Below are 21,831 nucleotides of genomic sequence, written 5' to 3'. Positions count from 1 at the left end.
GGAGGTGACGCGACGCCCCGCCCCACAGCCCCGCCCGGCCCACTCCGCGGCTCCGAGGCCCCTCTCCGCCCCGCCCCCCAGCCCCGCCCACGCCCCTCCCCGGCTCCTAGGCGACGCGAAGCCCCGGCCCCCGTCCCCGGGCGGGCCCCCTCGAGATGGACCAGGACATGGGGTGGCTCCGTGCAGGTGGCGACCTGGGGCTTTCTCGGGCTACAGCGTTTGTTTCGCGATCCCCGGCCTGCTCTCCTGGCGTGGGCGGCGGTCTCTCCCTGAAGTGGCCGGGCACCGGGGCCCCGCCGGAGTCTCTGTCCCAGGGAGGAGGCCAATCGGGAACTTAGGTCAGGGGGCCTCCGCGGGCGCTGTAGGATAAGTGTCCAATCCCCTTATTTAGCATGTGGATATCCAGTTCTCCCAACATTCCCCAATAAATTCTTAAGCTCACAGGCTTTAGATTTTATTTTATGCCCTATTATTTACCGCTTAAGGTAAGTCTCTAAAGACTGGGGAGAAGCAATTGCTGGTAAGAGGGGGCCCCCTCCTGTCTAGGCAGGTATGGGGGTTTAAAAATGAAGGTGTGTGGCAGAACAGTTAGTAATAAAAAAAATGAACTGTTGATATACCCAATAGCCTGTGAGAATCTCTACAGAATTATGCTCAGTGGAAAAAGCCAATTCCCAAAGTTTCCATAGCACATGATTCCATTAATGAAGCATTCTTGAAATGACAGATTATAGAAAGGGAGAATAAATGAGTGGTTGCCAGGGGTTGGGAGGGGTGGGTGTAGCTGTAAGAGGACAACAGGAGGGACCGTTGTGATGAGAATGTTCTGTGATATTGTACTGTAGTCTGGCCAGGTGTTTTCATTGGGAGAAGCTAGATAAAGGGCACGTGGGATGTCTCTGTGTTATTTCTTACAACTACATGTGAATCTACAATTTTCTCAAAGGAAAAAGTTTTTAAAAAAAAGAAGGCTCAAGGACAAGGATATCCCCTAGATGGTGGAAAGTATGGAGCGAGAGCCAGTGGCTGGGTGTGTCGGGGGAGGGGTGCTGGTGAGCAGTGTGGGCTAATTGTCTCTTCTTCCAGCACTTTTTGGTTTGTGCCACCTCATTTGGTAGCCCGCCTACCATCGTGACCTCCCCAAGGACCCTCCCAAACTCTGTACTTGGATGTCTGTTGTCCTGGGATAGCCCTATTCAAGTAATAGAGCAGAAGGAAGCTTTTCACTGTGCTCGTAATGTTCCTAATGAAAGTGATTGCAGCTGTAGTTTGTAGACCACTGTTGGGGTTGGTCTGTCTGCTGTTGTTTTCCTTGTATTCAGGGGTGAGAATATGGCCTCTCTCTGAGAGGCCCTCATGCCAACAGGGAACAGGGCCACCTTGTCTTCTGAGCCCAAGAGATTACATAGGCAGTCTTCATTTTAGAATGACTTTTATCAGAGGAAAAAGTGCTTGGGGCATTTCTGAAGGTACTGGAAGGTTCCCACCGAGATGAAGTTTGGTTTTGTTTTTCCCCTCCTCTGTGAAAATTAATAAAGGGAAACCTCATTTAAAATGGAGTCAGGAGGCCAGAAGGGGAGCTCCCTTGCAGAACCACTGCAGGTCAATTACAGGAAAGGTAGTCAACTAGACCCCAACAGAAGTCATCAACAGGAAAGAATCATTAATTATAGGGAGAAATGTACATCGCATCCCAAACAGGAATTGACTACCCCAGCGACTCAGCCAATGAGAAACTATCATCACCCTGAACTCTTGCTTTTCTCTAATGGACTTTAGTTCAAAACACCCCCCTGCCAATTTCCTCCTTTTTCTCTGTAAAATAACATTCCTCTTTCTTGTTTGTGGAATTTGCCTACTGTCGGCCATAGCATGCACACCCTTTGGCTATTCCCGGATAAACTCTTTTTGCTGATAAAGTAACTGGCTGTTTTGTTTTTAAGGTTGATATCGTTTTGTGATGAGACTCAGGGGATGTCCTCAAATCATCTCTGGGTCACAGAAAGTAAGCAGTCATCCTAAGAAAGGCAGGTGCAGGCTCCCTGGAATAATTGAAGATAGACTTCCTTACAAGGAGGGCGTGTAATCCTGTTATTCAGTGACAAGGGTTTGGTCAGGTCTTTGTGCTATGAGGCTTTCTAAGGAAAAACAGCCAGACCTCTGGGTAGTAGGAATCCCATGGTGGGGGGAGGGGGGGGCAAGGAAACGTGAAATAGTAAGTTCTGGAACCAGTCTTGGAGCCGTTTTAGTCCTTGGTATGGAAACTGAAAGAGCTGAGCTCTGAAAAAGGACAAGATGCCCCTCATCGCTGAAAGACGGCAGGCGCAGTGAGGATTGGCAACTCAACGTTGATCATACACTGCCGCGATGCAACAATACCACCTTGTGGCCATGAGCAGAAATTGCAAGTGTGGACTGAGCAAGTAATTCCCTGTTTGAGGATGAAAGCTGGCCTGCCCTCATTCCCTCCGCCTTTTTCTTTTTTTTCCCCCAAAGATTGGCACCTGGGCTAACAACTGTTGCCAATCTTTTTTTTTTTCTTTCTGATTTATCTCCCCAACCCCCCGCCCCCCCCGTACACAGTTGTATATCTTAGTTGCACGTCCCTCTAGTTGTGGGATATGCGGGACCCCGCCTCAACGTGGCCTGACGGATCTGAACCCTGGGCCCCCACAGCAGAGCGCGCGAACTTAACCACTCGGCCACGGAGCCGGTCCCCTTCCGCCTTTTTTTTTTGAGGAAGTTAGCGCTGAGTTAACGTCTGCTGCCAATCTTCCTCTTTTTTTGCTGAATAAGACTGGCCCTGAGCTAACATCCATACCCATCTTCCTCTACTTTACATGTGGGACACCTGTCACAGCATGGCTTGACAAGCCATTGGTAGGTCTGCAACTGGATCCAAACTGGCAAAGCCTGGCTGCCAAAGCGGAAGGTGCGAAGTAAAGCGCTCTGCCACCCAGCCGGGCCCCCTCGCCTTATGAATGGTGTAAACCCCAGTGGTGATTCTAGGACAGTTCAATAGGAGCCCAAATGCAAAAGGGAAATCACTTCGTGTTAATTTGGGGTTAAGGGTTGAGCATTTACTGCACACAAATGAGATGGAAGCATATTTTTATCCTGAATTGGAGGAGGAGGTGGCGCTATTAAAACGAGATGGAGTTAGCGTCAACAATGACATCACCTTTGCGGGCTCCCGTATTTCATCCCTGGCAATGAAGAAATGCAAGAACAGGATTAGGCATTCTTACACTTCCCCTTCTCCCCAACTCCCCACGTTTGTGCTTCAGAGGAAAATGAATATCGAGGGCTACCCTAAGGCTAATCAGAGAAGTTTGAACTATCTCCTGGAAGGGTAGTTTCTTTTGGTTTTATTTAATGACTTTTGTTTCCCTCTGCAACAACATCCCCTTTCCTTTGGTAAACAAACTTCCTAATAACACATTTTTTTATTGAAAATTTATATAGCATGTCATTTTAACCATAATAAGTACACAATTCAGTGGCATTAATTACATTCCCAATGTTGCGCAACCATCACCATTAATTATTTCCAAAAATTTTTCAACACCCCAAACAAAAACGCAATAACCATTAAGCAGTTACTCCGTACTCCCCCCTCCACCGAGGCCCTGGTAACCTATAATCTACTCTCTCTGTCCATGAATTTGGATATTACAGGTATTTCATACAAGTGGAGTCATTCAATATATGGGCCTTTGTGTCCGGCTTATTTCACTTAGCATAATGTTTTCAAAGTTCATTCATATTGTAGCACATATCAAGACTTTATTCCTTTTTATGGCTGAGTAATATTTCATTGTACATATACAACACATTTTGTTTATCCATTCATCTGTTGATGGGTACTTGGATTATTTGGCTCTTGTGAATAATGCTGCAATAAATACTGATATGCAATTATCTCAGTCCCTGTTTTTAATTCTTTTGGTTATATTCCTGGGAGTGAAATTGCTGGGTCATATGATAATTCTGTTTAGCTTTTCAAGGAACTGCCAAACTATTTTCCACAGTGGCGCCACCATTTGACATTCCCACCAGCAATGTACGAGGGTTGTGATTTCTCCATATTCTCATCAACTTTTGTTATGTTTCTTTTTTTAAAAAAATTATTATAACTATCCTAATTGGTGTAAAGTGGTATCCCATTGTGGTTAGTTTGCATTTCCCTCATGACTACTGGTGTTGAGCATCTTTTCATGTGTTTATTGGATGTTCATATATCTTCTTTGGTGAAATGTCTATGCAAGTCTTTTGCCCAATATTTAATTGAGTTGTTTGTCCATTTGTGGTTGAGTTGTAGGAGTTCTTTACATATTCTGGGTATTATCATATATATAATTTGTAAATATTTTCTCCCATTCTGTAGGTTGTCTTTCACTTTTAGCCAGATATTCTTTTTCTTAATTCCCTTCTGTTCTTTTTACCATGCTGCTGAGTTCCCAGGAAATAGACCTTGGAGGTAGGATGGAGGCACAGTCTTTGTTCCATGAACATGCTGGTAGTTCTGAGTATTTCCAGGTTTCTTTGGACATTTTGGGGTGAGCAGATGTTATATGTTTTCAGGGTATCCATTGTCTCCAGTTGAAGATCATCCAAATTCTGAAATCTCATGAGGAAATCTAATGGTTTTTCTCGAACATAACTAGAAGACATGGACCCCTGCCAGTTTCATCAGGAAATGAGCTATTACGTTGATCTCCTTACAAAACATCTGGTTTCTGAGAAGTTTGTCTTCCCGTGGTGCTTTGGAAAGATCTGCCGCTTATCAAGAGTGATCAATCTTAATTCCTCAGAAGCTGTGGCTGGAATTCTAATGGCAACATGTTATGAACTGGCTTTTTGCATTAATAAGTCTTAAGTGGTGTTCCGCCACAGGCCCAGCTGGGCTAGGGCTGGGGGGAATCATGCCGAGAGACCGAAGGAAACAACCCGGAGACTGCGAACAAGACATATAGGTTTGTTACAGAACCTGAAGTGAGTTCACTCACTTGTACAGCAAGCCAATCTCTGACACCGGGTGTGGTGGAAGAAAGTAGGAATTTTATTTTTGCACAGCGCTGAGCAAGGAGAGAGGGCAGCTAACGCTGAAATCCCAAACTCTCCGAAAAGCTAAAAGGAAGGGTTTTTATTTGGGGTTTTAGGTAGGGGAGGGCGAGCATATGGCCTTGCTGGTTGGAGCTTTCCCACCAGCCTGTCCTTGGCCTTGAGACACTTGCAGAGAGGAGGGAGCCCATGACCTTGCTGGTCAGCAGCTTTCCCACCAGCCTGTATCTCTCTGCGGGGAGGAGATAATCCAGGTTCTTGTCCTTGACGGTGTCTGTCTCCATGGAGGATAGTGGATTCTGGAGCCAGGATGCCAGTGAGTAAGCAGGGAATGAGTGTTTTGGTTTTAACCCCATAGAAGCCAGTGAGTAAGCAGGGAATGAGTGTTTGGGTCTTAACCCCATATATGCTGGGTTTAATGTGGGGAAACTGATATCAGGGTCGATATCAGGTTTATTGGGTCCTACTTACAGGAGAGTGTCCTGTGGTGGCCTACTGGACGGAACCCGCAACCCCCCTTAAGAGAAGCTTGCTTAAGTAGGCAGAGGAACAAAGGCTGCACGCTTGCCACAGGGCTGTCCTTGGTACTTCCAGCGTTCCCAGAACAGTAGCTCACATGGAGGTGCTCTGTGTCCCTGTAAGTTGTGCTGTTCTTCTCGTGGGATAAGGGAGGATCCAGGATGGCCAAGCCCAAGTCATTACAAATCCCAGTAGCTGGGCTGCCTACCCAGAAGGGAGCCAGAAGGACACATGGTAGCAACGGGCCTGGGAGTTTCTGCCCAGCAAGCAAGGCCCAGGCCCTACAAATGGATATCATCCCAACAAAATGGTAATCTAGAGGCTGGATTCAAGTAAAAATCTCTCTGTGATTAAATAGGTTTTTGATGTTAAGTGGTCATTCATACCATGAATAATTGGCTACTCAAAAACATGAGAACACAAACTTCTCATATTTTAACTTATTTTACCTAAGGATTTAGTTGACAACCAGATACTGGCAAATTCAACATGTTTTAGAAATTACTTTTGCATGTACTTGGACCCACCCAAAGCTTCAACTTCGTATCTCCTCTCCAAATCCATCAGAGCATTTTAGCCACTGTACAGTTAGAGGTATTAGGCTTTCACTGTACAAACAGATGTATGATGGATGCAGGTTTGATTAAAAATTAGAAGTAAAGAGTACTTTCAAGATCATACCACTGGAATTGCAAATATAATTAAGCCAAAATTCTGTCGTGTGACTTTCTTCTCACTTTATTTATGACTCAGAGTAATAAATCTTGGATGAAGGAATGTGAATTAAGTAAGTGCTCCCTGCTATTCAAGGATAAGCTAAAAAGGCAACTTAATATTTCTGGGTAATTATTAGAGAAAAGACTAGTGTGAGATAATAATCATTAGCTCTTACAGAGTGCTCACTGTGTACTGACAGCATGCTAGCTTCCTTTCGTGGATTATCTGGCTTAATCCTCACAGCAACACCGTGATACAATTTCTGTGGTTATTTCCATTCTGCAGATGAGAAAACCGAGGTCCGAAGAGTTTAATACAGATGCAAAGCAGCCTGGCTCCAGAGCTCAGCTTTTAACTGTGATAATGAAGTAAAAAGTATCCCCAATGACAGGGTTAAAAGGGAGGTGTGGGGAAGGAGGAGGTTATCACTTTTTCATAAGATTAAAAAAAGAACGTAAACCAAAACCACAAACCCTATACAAATGCAGTCTGTTTCCAAAGGAGTTGAGAATTGAAGGCACCCTGAGAAGCGCACCTCTTTCTAGGCTCTAACATCTCGCCTTTGCAGGGCAACAACAAACAACCACGACCGCAGAAAGAACTCAACGACCTCTAAGGCGGCTGGAGAAGCCTTTAAAGCACATTAACCTGATTCAAAGTAATCTTACAGTAGTAAGTATACAGCACACCTGTGTCTGCATGCATCTTGGTTGGACCTTTCTTCAAGCATGGTTTCCAGTGTCTTTCATTTTCTTGATACTGTCCTTTGATACACAAATATATTTAATTTTGATGAAATCCAATGTATCTGTTTTCTGTGGATTTGCCTTGGACTTTTGGTGTCATACCTAGGAACCTATTGCCAAATCCAAGGTCATGAGGATTTACTCCTATGTTTTCTTCTAACGTGTTTCTAGTTTAGCTCTTATATTTAGGTTGTTAATTGATTTTGAGTTATGTTTGTATATGGTGTGAAGTAAGGGTACAACTTCATCCTCGCATGTGGAAATCCAGTTGTCCCAGCTTATCTATGGAAGAGACTATTCTTTCTCCCATTGAATGGATTTGGTACCCTTATGAGAAACAACTAACCATAGATGTACGGGTTTCTTTCTGGATTCTCTACTCCATTAGTCTATATGTCTATTCTTATGCCAGTACCACATGGTTTTGATTACTGTAGATTTGTAGTAAGTTTTGAAATCAGGAAGTGGGAGTCTTCCAACTTCGTCTTGAAAAAGGCTATTTGAAGCCCCTTGTAATTCCATATAAACTTGAGAATTGGCTTTTCCATTTCTGCAAAAAAAATGCTGTTGAAATTTTGATAGGGATCACTGTAGGTTGCTTTGGGTAGTATTGATGTCTTGACAATTCAGTCGTCTTATCCATTAACACAAGATGTCTTTCCATCTATTTAGATCTTTAATTTCTTTCAGAAGTGTTTTGTAGTTTTCAGTGCACGAGTCTTTCACCTCCTTGGTTAAATTTACTCCTGGGTATTTTATTATTTTAGATACTATTGTAAATGGGATTTCTTTCTTAACTTCCTCTTCAGATTGTTCATTACACATGTATAGAAACAACTGATTTTTGCATGTCCATCTTGCGTCTGCAACTTTGCTGAATCTGTATGTTAGATCCAGTAGCTTTCTTAGGGATTCTTTGAGATTTTCTGTGTATAGAATCACGTCATCTGTGAATAGAGAGTTTTACTTCTTCCTTTCCAATTGTGATAATTTTTATTTCTTTTCCTTGTCTAATTGCTCTGGCTAGAAATTGCAGCATACTGCTAAACAACAGTGGCAAAAGTGGGCATCCTGTGTTGGTCCTGATTTGGAGGGAAAAGCTTTTAGTCTTTCACCATTGAATATGAGGTTAGCTGTAGGTTTTTCATAAATGCCCTTTATCATGTTGAGGAAGTTCCTCATTTCTATTCCTAGTTTTCTGAGTGTTTTTAAATTATTATGATTATTATGGAGTGTCATATTTTGTCAAATCTCTTTTCTGTGCCAATTGAGATGATCATGTGTTTTTTTCCTCTTCATTCTATTAATGTGGGTGTTACATTGATAGATTTTCTTATGTTGAACTACCCTTGCATTCCTGCACTAAATTCCACTTGGTCATGGTGTATAATCCTTTTAATATGCTGTTGGATGCAGTTTGCTAGTATTTTTTTGAGGATTTTTACATTAATATTCATAAGGAATATTGATCTGTAATTTTGTTTTCTTGTGATGTCTTTATCTAGGTTTGGTATCAGGGTATGAATAGCAAATGTTCCCTCCTCTGATTTTTTGGAAGTTTTTCTGAAGGATTGGTGTTAATTCTTCTTTAAGTGTTTAACAGAATTCACTAGTGAGGCCACCTGGTCCTGGACTTTTCTTTGTTGAGAGATTTTTGATTACTCATTCAATATCTTTACTTGTTATAGATCTGTTGAGATTTTCTATTTTTTCATAAGTAACTTTATGTAATTTGTGAGCTTCTAGGAATTTTTCCATTTTATCTAGGTTATCAAATTTGTTGGCATACGGTTGTTCTTGTAATCCTTTTTATTTCTGTAAGGTCGGTAGTTATGTCACCACTTTCATTTCTAATTTTAGTTATTTGCTATCTTTTTTCTTTTTTTCTTTGTCAGTCTAGCTAAAGGTTTGTCAATTTTGTTTTTCTTTTCAAACAACCAACTTCAAGTTTCATTGACTATTGTTTTTCTATTCTCTATTTTATTTATTTCCACTCTAATCTATTATTTCCTTCCTTCTGTTAGCTTTGGGTTTAGTTTGGTTTTCTTTTTCTAGTTCCTCAAAGTGTAAAGTTAGGTTTTTTTTGAGGAAGATTAGCCCTGAGCAAAAATCTGCTGTCAAACCTCCTCTTTTTGCTGAGGAAGACTGGCCCTGAGCTAACATCCATGCTCATGTTCCTCTACTTTATATGTGGGACGCCTGCCACAGCATGGCTTGCCAAGCAGTGCCATGTCCGCATCCAGGATCTGAACCAGCAAACCCCAGGCCGCTGAAGCATAATGTATGAACTTAACCCCTGTGCCACCAGGCCAGCCCCCTCAAAGTGTAAAGTTAGTTTTTGATTTGAGATCTCTCCTTTTTTTTTTTTTTGGTGAGGACAATTGGCCCTGAGCTAACATCTGTTGCCAATCTTCCTCTTTTTGCTTGAGGAAGATGGTCTCTGAGCTAACATCTGTGCCAGTCTTCCTCTATTTCATATACGGGATGCCGCCACAGCATGGCTTGATGAGTGGTGCATAGGTCCGCACCTGGGATCCAAACCTGTGAACCCTGGGCCACCAAAGCAGAGTGTGCAAACTTAACCACTACACCACTGAGCCAGCCCCACTCTTCTTTTTTAATGTAGGCATTTACAAGAATAAATTTTCCTCTGAGCACTGCCTTCACTGCATCCTGTAAGTTTTGGTATATTGTGTTTTCATTTTCACTCATCTCTAAGTATTTTCCAATTTTCCTTGTGATTTCTTTTTTGACCCATTGGCTTTTTAAGAATGCATTGTTTAATTTCTTTTTGTTATTGGTTTCTAGCTTCATTCCTTTGTGGTCAGAGAATATACCCCGTACATTTTCAATCTTTTTGAATCCATTAAGACTCGTTTTGTGCCCTAACATACGGTCTATCCTGGAGAATGTTCCATGTGCACTTGAGAAGAACGTGTACTCTGCTGCTGTTGGGAGGAGTGTTCTGTGTAGGTCTGCTAGGTCTAGTTGGTTTATATGTTCGTTCAAGTCCTCTATTTCCCTATTGACCTTCTGTTGAGATCTTCTATCCCTTATTGAAAGTGGAGTATTAAAGTCTCCAACTATTAATGTAGAACTATTTGTCTCTCTCTTAAATTCTGTCCATTTTTGCCTCATATTTTGAGGGTCTGTTGTTAGGTAAATGTTTTGTTTAAGATTTTATTTTTCCTTTTTCTCCCCCCTCCAAGCTCGCCTGGTACATAGTCGTGCATTTTTAGTTCTGAGTCTTCCAGCTGTGGCATGTGGGATGCTGCCGCAACATGGCTTGATGAGTGGTGCCATGTCCACACCCAGGATCCGACCTGGTGAAACCCTGGGCTGCTGAAGCTGGGCTTGTGAACTTAACCACTCGACCATGGGGCCGGCCCCATAGGTAAATGTTTTGAATTGTTATATTTTCTTGTTGTATTGAACATTTTATCAACCTATAATGTCCTTCTTTGTCTCTTCCTACAGTTTTTGACTGAAAGTCTAATTTGTCTGATATTAATATAGCCACCCCAGATGTCTTTTGATTACTTTTTGCATGGAATATCTTTTTCTGTCCTTTTACTTTCAACTTATTTGTGTATTTGGATCTGGATTGAGTATCATGTAGACAGAATATAGTTGGATCATGGTTCTTTTTTTTTTTGGTCACTGAGGATGATTTGACCTGAGCTAACCTCTGTGCCAATCTTCCTCTATTTTTTAGCATGTGGGCCACCAGCACAGCATGGCCACTAACAGAGTGGTGTAGGTCCATGCCTGGGAACCAAACCCAGGCCCCCAAAGTGAAGCATGCTGAACTTAACCACTAGGCTGCTGGGCTGGCCCTGGATCATGTTTTTTTAATCCAGTCTGCCAATCTCTGCCTTTTATTGGAGACTTTAATCCATTTACATTTAAAGCAATTACTGATAAGGAAGGACTTAACTTCTGCCACTTGGCTCTTTGTTTTCTGTGCTGACATTAATGGAAAAACTAGTGAAATCCAAATGAAGTCTGGGATTTAGTTAATAGTAATATACCAGTGTTGGCTTCCTAGTTTTGACAAATGTACCACAATAATATTAGATGTTAACATTAAAGGAAACTGTATTAGGGCTATATGGGAACTCTGTATTACTTTTTGCAACTTTTCTGTGAATCTAAAATTGTTCCAAAATAAAAATTGTATTAAAAGTAATTATTATATGGGTGGGCCCAGAGGTTAAGTTTACACACTCTTTCAGCAGCCCAGAGTTTGCAGGTTCAGGTCCCGAGCACAGACCTACATACTGCTCATCAAGCCACGCTGTGGCAGCATCCCATATACAAAATAGAGGAAGATTGGCACAGATGTCAGCTCAGGGACAATCGTCCTCACACACACACACACGCAAAGATTATGATATGTAAAAGTTTAGTCACACTAACATCCCTGCTTTTAAAAATCTTACAAGCTACTAGAGTAAATTTCTAATTTACATAAATATATATGCTGTTAGTTATAAGAAGATATTTTTAGTAATACTAATATCTCCAAAAAATTGTGTTTTTCTAACTTCTTTTAAAACTCCTAATACACTACTGTTTATTGGCAGTCTTATCAGCTGTTATTCTAATTTTAGAGACTGATTGCATCATTTTAATTGTTTTTTCCATATTCAACTAATCAAATGAAAGACTGGATCTGACATGAACATGTATAAATTACTACAAGAAAATCTCTTTTCTGAATCAATCCTGTATTATAGGATTAATGAATGGCTATGTGCCTTAACACCAAAGATGGAAAATTACAATAATTATGAAATTTTATCATATATTTATGAAATATTTTGCCTCTACCATATTATCTCATGTTAAGTATCAATGGAAGAAATCCCTTTTATTTGTGTTCTAGCAAATTACAAATCTTTAAATGTTGTGTATCATTTGAACTCAAAAGAGAAGTAGATAACTAGTGAATTGGCAAAGTGGAAACCAAACCAGAATAAAGGAAGACCAGCACAACACTACCTCTGAGGCTATTTGGGGTTCAGGACCCAATTCCAGCATGTGAAGGGGGGAGTTTTCCTCCCACATCACCAAGCAATGCTTGGGGCACCAGCTGGGTGTCCCACAATTTGACTCAATGATGACACTATCTACCCAGAGAGAGCATTAGATACCATGGGATAAGACTGCAAGACTGCCTCTCTTCAGAAGCCAACTGCAAGCCGAGGTTGTCACCTGTGCTTCTGACCAACTAGCTATAAATCAGAGGTTCCCATGACCCCCTCCTTGGGTTCTATTAATTTGCTAGAGTGGCTCACAGGACTCAGGAAATCTGTTTACTCGGTAGATTATCAGTTTATTACAAAGGATACTGAAATAGCACATAAAACGTTAAACCAGTTTTGCTTCCTTAAAGCAGATTATTGATTAATCAAACCTTGCTCAATAACAGAGACGGCACTGTGCATGTGCCAGGTGGAAACCCATAGCCCAAAGATGTCCCCAGAACCAAGAATCTTCAGAAATATTGCTACTGGAGCCCTTTATGAAGCAAGAAGCCCTTCACTAAAGAAAATCCGGCTTTCAGCAGCCCAAATAGCTTCATTACCATATTTTCACTGATTCAAGACCAGCCAATAAGCTTATACCTCTAACTCCTTAAATTTCACCCCATACCCTGGATCAGGGAGACAGACTTGAGAACCTTACCTGCTGTCTCCTTATGGGTTGACCCCACAATAAGGTTTTCTTCTTCTCTCAAAAACTGGTGCCATTGTATCAGCTTCTGCGCACATTGGACAGTGAACCCTTGCTTGGTAACCACACGAATCAACAGCCAGATGAAGAGATACATAGGGCAAGATCCCAAACAAAGGAGCTTCTGTCCTGTGGAGTTTGGGGTGTGGCATAGTGGCCTGTGGGAGCATTCTGGTCCCCAACCTGGAAGCTCCCTGAACCCTGTCCTTTGAGTTTTTATGGAAGCTTTGTTACATAGGCATGATTTATTAAATCTTCAGCCAATGGCGATTGATCCAACCTTCAGCCCTCTCCCCTCCCTGAAGGTCAGGAGATGGGACCGAAACTTCCAACTCTTTAATCTCGTGGTTCTGCTGGCAACCAGCTCCCATCCTTAGGTGCTTTCCAAATGTCAACTGATTAACATAAACTCAGTTGCTGTGGAAAGGAGCTTGTTACCAATAACAAGACACTTATCTCACCTTTATGGCTCTGAAGCAATTTCAGGAACTGAGGACAAGAGACCAAGTATTGTAACAAAAGATGCTCTTATTGCTCTGATAGCTCAGGAAATTCCAAGGATTTTGGGACTGTGAGCCAGGAACAATGGACAAAGATTAAATACATGAGAAATATATTTTGATCATCTGAATGACCAAATGTACATTTCTTGTATTGCACTGGCAATTAGACCTTAAGCATAATATATTTCAAAAAAGAACAGAAAAGAAAAGAAAAAGGACGACTCTAAAAGCCTCAGATCAGTAAGATTCATTCATTCATTCATTCGGAAGTGTTTACTAAGAACCTACTCTGTGTCAATTGCTATTTGGGACATGATGGACTTACTTCTGAGCAAAAAGACTCTGGTTCTCTGGTCCCCTGGTCCCCCGTGGTATCATGGAGCTTACCAACTGATGGGGAAAATGTACTCAAACGGGGAGCTGGTGCAAAGAATGATGCAAAATAAATAGTGATAAACAAATGGCAAACAATACGATATATTAGAATATATGAGGAAGCCATTTGGTGTAAAACTAACTCAGCCTGACCTTGTTTTTCCAAAAGGGCCTGATGTGGCTGTTGAGCATGCATTGCTTTAAGCATTTCCTATGTCCCAAAGATAAGAACAAATGCCCTTAAGATAAAGATGCAACTTATCCCCCCACCGTTGGCATTTCCTTAGGGATGAGCATCTCTCCCTAGGCTAGGAACTGATTGCTGTGCTCACCCTGTGACCACCCAGCTTGAGACAGCAGACCTGCTACCTGCTGTGTCCATCAAGACAGCAGACCTGCTACCTGCTGTGTGAATCACTGTGCCAACTAGGCAATCTTGTGACTGTTGTAAAAAGGACAATCCTGTCATATGTGATGTACACTTTGTTCCAATATATAACCACTCTGTACACCCTACTTCTTTGGTGCCCTTCATTCCTTGGGGGAAGGAAGGCCCTGGGCTAGTCCTCAGATCTGGCTCGTATTAAACTCACCCCAATTTTGATTTATAGATTGATTATGGATTATTTGCATCAACAATAGCCATCATCTTGAAGATGTGTGTATTTATATATATGCGTGAGTCTTTTTAAATAAAGAGGGTTTAAGTGGGGAATTTTGCTGATGTCACATCTTCTCCTTCAGTGCAAATGCATACAGCCTGCCTGTTTCACAGACCTTAGGAGCAATGGATAATAATCATGCTCTGTTAACCTCACTTTTCCCAGAGAAAAATAAAACGACTTCAGAATAGTGTCAGCAGGGGTCTCAGTTCATATTAAGGACTTTTATCTTTTTGGGGGCACAGTATGGTCCCATTTTTAAAAAAAATATTATATAAATGTAGATGTTTCCATATATAGTTTTTAAATATACACAAGGGTGTCTGGGAAAGGACAGGACTATTTCATTCTTTACTTTCTATTATTCTGGATTGCTGGATTTTATTATAGGGACACATGTTGCTTTTGCAACAGTATCAAGTAAAGTGCATGTAGAGCAATCTTCTGGGCTGAGCTTGGAGTGGAAGGCGAGAGGCTAAAATGTGCAGAATTATAAGAGGATGAAAACATTCTGTTGCAAGACAGCAAACAGAGCTCATGGCGAGGCCTTCACATCCAAATCCCCAGACACAGAAATAGTATTTTAAAAACATAAATTCTTAGTCTCACTGGAAAACAGGAAGAGAATCTCTGATGGGTCAGAAAAACTCTTAGTACCAACTAAAAAATGGAAAGCTGGGATTAACAAAGAAGTACACCGCTGATCAATACTTCCACGGAAGAATCCTGCTACAAAAGGAACTTCTCCAAAAAAGCCCTGGGGCTGCGTGAGGATACAGGGGTACAGGAGCGGGACCGGCTCTCAGGCAACCCACCACAGGATGACAAATCCCCGGCAGGAGCAGACAGGAAGATCGGCTCTTCAGCAGAGCGCTGCCGGCCCAGCAACTGGGTGGCAAAACTTGACACTATTCATTTGGATACTTTGAGCATCCTACACTAAAGTAAGTGACCAGCACAACTTGGCAAGGTGCATCTAGTATTTTAAAGATTTGTGTAGGGTAATGAAAACTCTACTTTTCCACTCAAGTTAAATTATTTATATCTTGTGTTTATTTTGGGAAGTGCAGTAAAAATGGCCTAAGGTATAGATAAGGTCTCAAATATCTAATTAAAAACTGGAGCAACAACAGAAAGCTGGGCCTCAGGACTTTGGTGAACACGGACCGTACACACACTGTCCCAGTCCCGGTGTGACCTGGTGTGGATCTGATGGTTTGTGGGTGTGACCCTGATAAAGCCAAGAGTGTCTGGCAGTAGTCTGAGTGGCATCAGGGTGGATCGCCACGTCAGATGTGATGTGATGAAGTCTTAAGGTGAGCTCTTCTGCTGCTGGACCGCTGATACAGTCAATGCGGTACCCTGCGCTGACCCTGGTCGCCGGCCAGCGTTGTCCTCAGTCTGAAAGCCAGTCCCTTCCTCTTCCCAGGTCTTCCAGCCTCCTCGGGCTCATGATCCTCCCTTTCACTCCTTGCCCCGTGTCCCTCGCGTTGGGCGCTGTTCCATCACTGGGGAACGCGGGGAGATTTCGCCCCATCTCCTGGAAATGACCTTCTAGTGGAAACCGAGAATGAACGAATACAGCTAATTACAGATGCTGGCTAGCGCTGTGAAGGAAATAAAGAGGGCGCTGTGGTAGAAACTAACAGACAGGCCCCCTTAGGGTGTACGAGGTGTCACGTGACTCTACCCGGCCAGGTGCCCTGGTGGTTCACCTCCGGTGATCCTCGTTCCAGGCCCTCCTGTCGCGGTGCCCTGCGCTCCTCGGCTCCTGGCCCGGTCCTCCCGGGCCCAGGAGTGGCGCCCTACCTCCTCAGTCCCAGCCCTGTTCTTCGGGTCCAGTCCTGCCCCCTGAGACCCAGCCTGGTCCTCACCCCACTAGCCTGGGCCGCAACCCCGTCCCGCCTTTGTTCTTCCTGCCCCGCCCAGGCGTGGCGAGCGCTTCCGCCAACTGCGCGCCGCCCGGCGGCGGCCTGGGGATGCGGACTCCTGGGGCGCCGAGGGGCGGGCTGCTGCCGGGCCGGGCCGACGCACAGCGGGTGCCAGGGCCGCAGCTGGAGGAAGGGGCGCCTCGAGAATGGAGGGCAGTCGAGGGACCCGGGCACCGCGGACCCGGGCGAAGCGCCCCCGCAGCTCCCGCATTCTCTAATCATTTGCTCCCAGGCGGGAGCCGAGCTGGGGTGGGCCTAGGATCCCGCCCCTCCGCAGCAGGGGCTAGCCTCTCGGAGGCCGAGTGGTGCCTGTAGTTTTCAGAGGTTCTGAGCCCTGGTACCTCAGTCCACCTCCGCTCTCATCCCTGACCCGAGCCCTTCCGGAACCTGTCTCCCCTCCCTATTCCCGGAGCCCGGTGCCCAGCCCTACGTGACTCACCCCGTCCTCTGCCCTCTGACTCAGCTTGGGGCTTGCTCTGATCGCCAAGCACAGCCCCCTCGTACCCTCCCTCCCCTACCCCCAGCCCGCGGAGGTTGCACGTTCTGATCCCTCAGCCCTGGCAGGGGAGGCGCGGGTGGGGCTCTCACAGCACCATTGGCCCCTCCCAAGCCACCAGGCAACGTCAGCTTCCAGCCTCCTTTCCTGGTCATTGCAGGCCCATGACTGGAGAATTTTAGCATCTGGCTCAGCTTCCTCACCATCCATCCCTCTACCAGCATCCATCCTCTGCAGCCTTCACTGTCCTCAAGAAGACCTGTCAGACGTTAGGGGCTGAAAAAAATTTCCCTTCTAGGTCCTCTGGCTGATAGAATAATTAAATTGACATAAGACAGATTAACAGGAGAAAAACAAATTTAATTTTGTATGTATGGAAGCCCCATAAAAATGTGAGACCCAAGGGCAAGTTGGGAGATTGAGGTTTACAGGCCATCCTGAACCAGGGAATGGGATAGGGGTCTGAGGAGAAGGTAATTCACTGGCAGATGAGAAGAGCAGACGTTTGATAATTAGGAGTTTGCCTTGCCATGCAAATACATCTTTAAGATAAAAAAATGTTCTCTCTGGTAATTGCTCTCTTTCTGAGCCAGTCTCCTTATCTAAATTCTTTTAGGCAGTTAAGAGAAGGGTAAAAGTTCTTCCTGAATCTGCCGGGTCCTGATTTTTTTTTCAGCTCAAGAAAATCTGGATGCCAAAGTGGCCCGTTTTGGGGTGGCATCTTCTGTTCCCCTTCAAGATCCTACACCCACTCACTTCTAAGGATCGTCACTGCTGCTCAGTCATGGCCACCCACTCCTGGCCCACATGGACTTGTCCTTGCTGTAAACCGCTCCTTGTTGAAACTCTCCTCTTTTGTTTGTCATTAACAACACTCTTTCCAGATTCTTTTCATGCCTCCCTGGGTTCTCCTTGTCTTTTCCTGCCTCTTTTATCCTCTATTCGCCCTTACGTATTGGCATTCCTGGGGGTCCATGTCTTCCCTGCAAACCTTCCCAGCCCATGACCTGCATCCATTTGATGATGACCCCCCCACTGACATCTGGTGACTAGGCCTCTCACCTGAGCCTTCCAGGAAGGAACTTCAACCTTAGTGTATCAAAAACAAAATTCACTTTCTCCTCCAAATTCATTTGCGTTCCTGTTTTCCCAATCTTGCTTTGTGTCAGGTCATTCACCCACTGGTCCAAGTCAGTCATCTGAGTCATGCTAGATTCCACCTTCCTCACCCACCCATCCAACAACCCCTAGGTCCTATCCTTCTTAAACAGCTCTTCCTTCCATGCCCTCCACCCCTACTGCCCCTGCCCTCGTTCACAGTTTGGTGTCTTTTGTTTGAAGTATTGCAGCACTGGTTTCCCTGCCTTCTGTCTGGCTCCCATCCCATTTGTCTGCATTGCTGGAGAGCAATCTTCCCAATACATCCCTCTGATTATGTGACCACATAGCTCAGAGTTCTTCAGAGACTCTGCCACCATTGCCACTACCTATGCTTATGCCCAAACTGCCTGTGCTCTGGGCTCCAGAAGCCAACTCCCAACTGGCCCCAGCTGCCACTCTCATCTGGATCCAATCCATCCTAAATGCTGATGCTAGAGTCAGGAAGGAAGGAGGCGGGGAGAGAAGGGAGAAGGAGAGAGTGGGAGGGAAAGGAAGGAAAGAATGAGTGGATGATGAATCATGTCACTTCTCTAGAATCCGGTACTGATTTGCCATGGCCTGACCAACAAAACCCAAATTCCTTGGAACGGCATAAGGCCTCTTTCCCAATCCAGCCCCACCCTACCCATTCACTCCTACTCAGTCTCACCATGGCCACTTCCCAACTTGCCCCCTCTACCCCACACTCAAAATACGCTATGCTTTGCCCACTGCAAGCCCTTTAGATCTTCAGCCATGAGGCTAGAGATGTGTTTGCCAGGGGTCTTTATTACAGATTGCCAGCTCCCTCTTCCCCTCTGTACATCAGCGGCTATAAGGAGGGGGAAGAAGTCCTGTGAGCATTTCCAGTGATGCTCCATCAGTCTGATGTTTCATGTTTGTTTATAAACAATTGAAACCCCAGGTCTTTGTCACATGAACTGTGATCAGAGTAGCTGTGTTCGACTCATCCCATTTATTTTTAAATATCTGATTACTTTTGGTTTTGATTCTGTTTTTCATCATAAACCTGAAAGGATATTAAGTTATGAAGATGTGATAAGCACGCATCCAAAAACTTTACGCTAAGATAAAACTCTCTAGGTGGACGCTGAGCCTAGAACTATTAACCTACATAATTTGGAAACATCTTCCACCCAATGTAAGTCCAGGGAGGATGGCAGAGAATACAAGTCTACAGAACCCCTTCTGGGTCTCCCTGCCAAGTAAATCTTTTTTTTTAAAGACTGACACCTGGGCTAACATCTGTTGCCAATCTTTTTTTTTTTCTTCTTCTTCTCCCCAAAGCCCCCCAGTACATAGTTGTATATTCTAGTTGTGAGTGCCTCTGGTTGTGCCATGAGGGACACCACCTCAGCATGGCCTGATGAGCGGTGCCATGTCCACGCCCAGGATCCGAACCGGCAAAACTCTGGGCCACTGAAGCAGAGCGCGAACTTAACCACTCGGCCACAGGGCTGGCTCCCCAGAGTAAACCTATTTTTCAAAAAAGCCAATGAGGTTAGGAATGACTTGTTCTTTTGCGAAGCCATGATAGCCTCTTATGCTCACCTTTTTATCCTGTAAGTATTGACGACACAACTGGTTAAGTAATTTACTCTTTTGAAGATAATAGCCAATGCAGTCAAACAAGAGAAAACAGAGACGTGAAAATTGGTGAAAGAAGTACAAATATTTCTATTTGCAGGTGATATAATAGGGTTGCAGGACTCAAAAGAATCAATGAAAAAAAAATAATACCAAGAGTAAGAAAATTCAGGAAGGCAGAAGGTTATAAATTTAACACATAAAAACAATTAATTTTCTCATATACAAACAAAAGCCAGTTGTAAAATATAAGGGAAGAAAAGCGCTTATATATACTATCAAAAGAAAGATAAAATAACTAGGAACAAATTACACAAGGATTGTGCAAATATTATATGACGAAAACTTTAAAACACTCTTGAAAAAGAAAAAAATACTTGAGCAAATAGAAAGATCTAGCATGTTCTCGGATAGGACAACAAATCAATATAGACATATTAATTCACCACAAGGTAAACTGAATATGATTCTAACAAATATATTAAGGTTTTTGGGTTTTTTAGAGATGACAAATTGTTTCTCAAGTTTATTTGGGAAAATAAGCAAGGTAGCCAGGAAAACCCTGAAACAGAAGAGCAGTGAGCGGGACTAGCCCTGTCAGATAGGAAACCATATCATAACAAGACCTCTGTAATTGAAAGAGGGTGACCAATGGAACTGAATATAAGTTCAGAAACAGACCCAGATATATGTGGCTATTTGGTATGTAATAAAGGTGGCCTGTCAGATCGTTAGTGAAAATATGGACTTTTTAACAAATGGAGTTGGAAAACAACTGGAAAGTCATTTGAGAAAGAGTTAAAATTAGATCTATATTCCTATATATCAGAATAAACTCTAAATGGATCAGCAATCCAAACGTAAAAAACGAAATCATAAAATACTGGAAGAAAATATTGGTGAGTGTATGATCTGCAGAAAAACTTTCTAATTGTGACTCAAAAATCTGGAAGCAAGAAAAGAAAAAATCATTAAACTTGATTACATAAAAAATATGCCAAAATCACCCAAAGCAATGTCAGAAAACAGATGCAAAGCTGGGAAAAAATATTTGCGACCTATCACAAAGAACTAATGCTAATATATAAAGAGCACTTAAGAACCAAGAAGAAAAAGACCAAACAATTTTTTTAAATGAACAAAAGTCATAAACTGCTCACAGGGGGGAAAATAAAACTGAAAAGAGGCAATGGATTTTAAACATATGGAAAGATGTTCAGCCTCACTCATGATAAAGGAAATGCTAATTAAAACTACACGAGAGAACATTTGTCACCTATCAGATTGGTAAACATCCGAAGATGTCCGAGCATCACTGTTAGTAAGGCTGTGAAGAAGCTTCAGATACAGCTGGTGAGAGGACAAAATGGTACTGTTCCTCTCCCCATATGGAGAGGAATCTGACAATAACTAACAAAATATATGTGTATTTACCTAGCAACCCCATTTCTAGGAATCTAGGAATCTGGATTAGTGGATATTTCTTTATTAATACAAAACAATATTCACACCAAGTTCTTGCTACTGAAAGTGTGGTATATGGACTAGCAGCATGAGCTACCTGGGAGCTTATTAGAAATGCTGAATCTTGGGACCAGCTGACTCAGAATCTGCCATTTCACAATACCTCCAGATTCTTTGTATGTGCATTAAGTTTTGGAGAAGCACAGCACTAGATTATTCATAGCAGCAGTAATTGTAATGACATATTGGAAACAACACAAATGGCCTTCAGTGGAATACAGTGCAGCCATGATACAGAATAAGGATGATCTGGAATACAATGCAGCCATGAAAAAAAGTAGGATGATCTCTATGTACCAAATTAGAGAGATCTCCAAAATGCATTAAGTGAAAAAAGCAAGTTGCAGAACTATCAATAGGTGATAGATAGAATGCTACCCTTTTGATAAGTAAGCAGTGGAATTAGAAGGTATATATTCATGTTGCTTATTTTTGCAAAAAGGTAAGCTGGAAGAATAAACCTGAGGCTAATAAAATCAGCTGAAAAGGAATGAAGAGGACAAGGGTGGAAGTGAGAGAACTCTGAGTCTTCCTCCAAAAACAAAATGAAAACAGTCACAGCTGGGGAAGAAAGGCATGGTTTGCTACTGGCATCTAGAGGGTAGAGGGGCCTGGGAGGCTGTTGTCAACCTTAAAAATAAAACAGCCTTTTTTTTCTTTTTTAACCAGCAAAATGAGTTTACTCGGGAATAGCCAAAGAATTGAAATTTGAGATGTGCGTGCTATGGCTGACCACAGGCAAATCAAATAATCAAAGGAGAGGAACTTATCTTATGGGGTAAAAGAGGAAATTAGAAGGGAAGTCCA

The 21,831-nt window shown here is 43.1% G+C and overlaps 2 long non-coding RNA genes across 2 annotated transcripts; one reads left to right on the top strand and one right to left on the bottom strand.

Moving 5' to 3' along the window:
* Positions 1-5,308: 5,308 nt before the first annotated feature.
* LOC138919584 (uncharacterized) lies at positions 5,309-13,503 on the top strand. Its single transcript, XR_011429839.1, has 4 exons — positions 5,309-5,380; positions 6,869-6,972; positions 10,256-10,440; positions 12,481-13,503. It is a non-coding gene; the product is annotated as an uncharacterized lncRNA (long non-coding RNA).
* A 1,928-nt stretch (positions 13,504-15,431) lies between these two features.
* On the bottom strand, positions 15,432-16,817 carry LOC111769236 (uncharacterized). The gene is made up of 2 exons (XR_002802069.2): positions 16,696-16,817; positions 15,432-15,879 (listed from the first exon to the last, which is right to left on the bottom strand). It is a non-coding gene; the product is annotated as an uncharacterized lncRNA (long non-coding RNA).
* Between the last annotated feature and the right edge of the window lie 5,014 nt (positions 16,818-21,831).

This window comes from Equus caballus, chromosome 20, assembly GCF_041296265.1.
Source record: "Equus caballus isolate H_3958 breed thoroughbred chromosome 20, TB-T2T, whole genome shotgun sequence".
NCBI classification, from domain to species: Eukaryota; Metazoa; Chordata; class Mammalia; order Perissodactyla; family Equidae; genus Equus; species Equus caballus.
The sequence above is the reverse complement of the archived record's forward strand: the minus strand, read 5'-3'. Positions and strand labels throughout refer to the sequence as shown.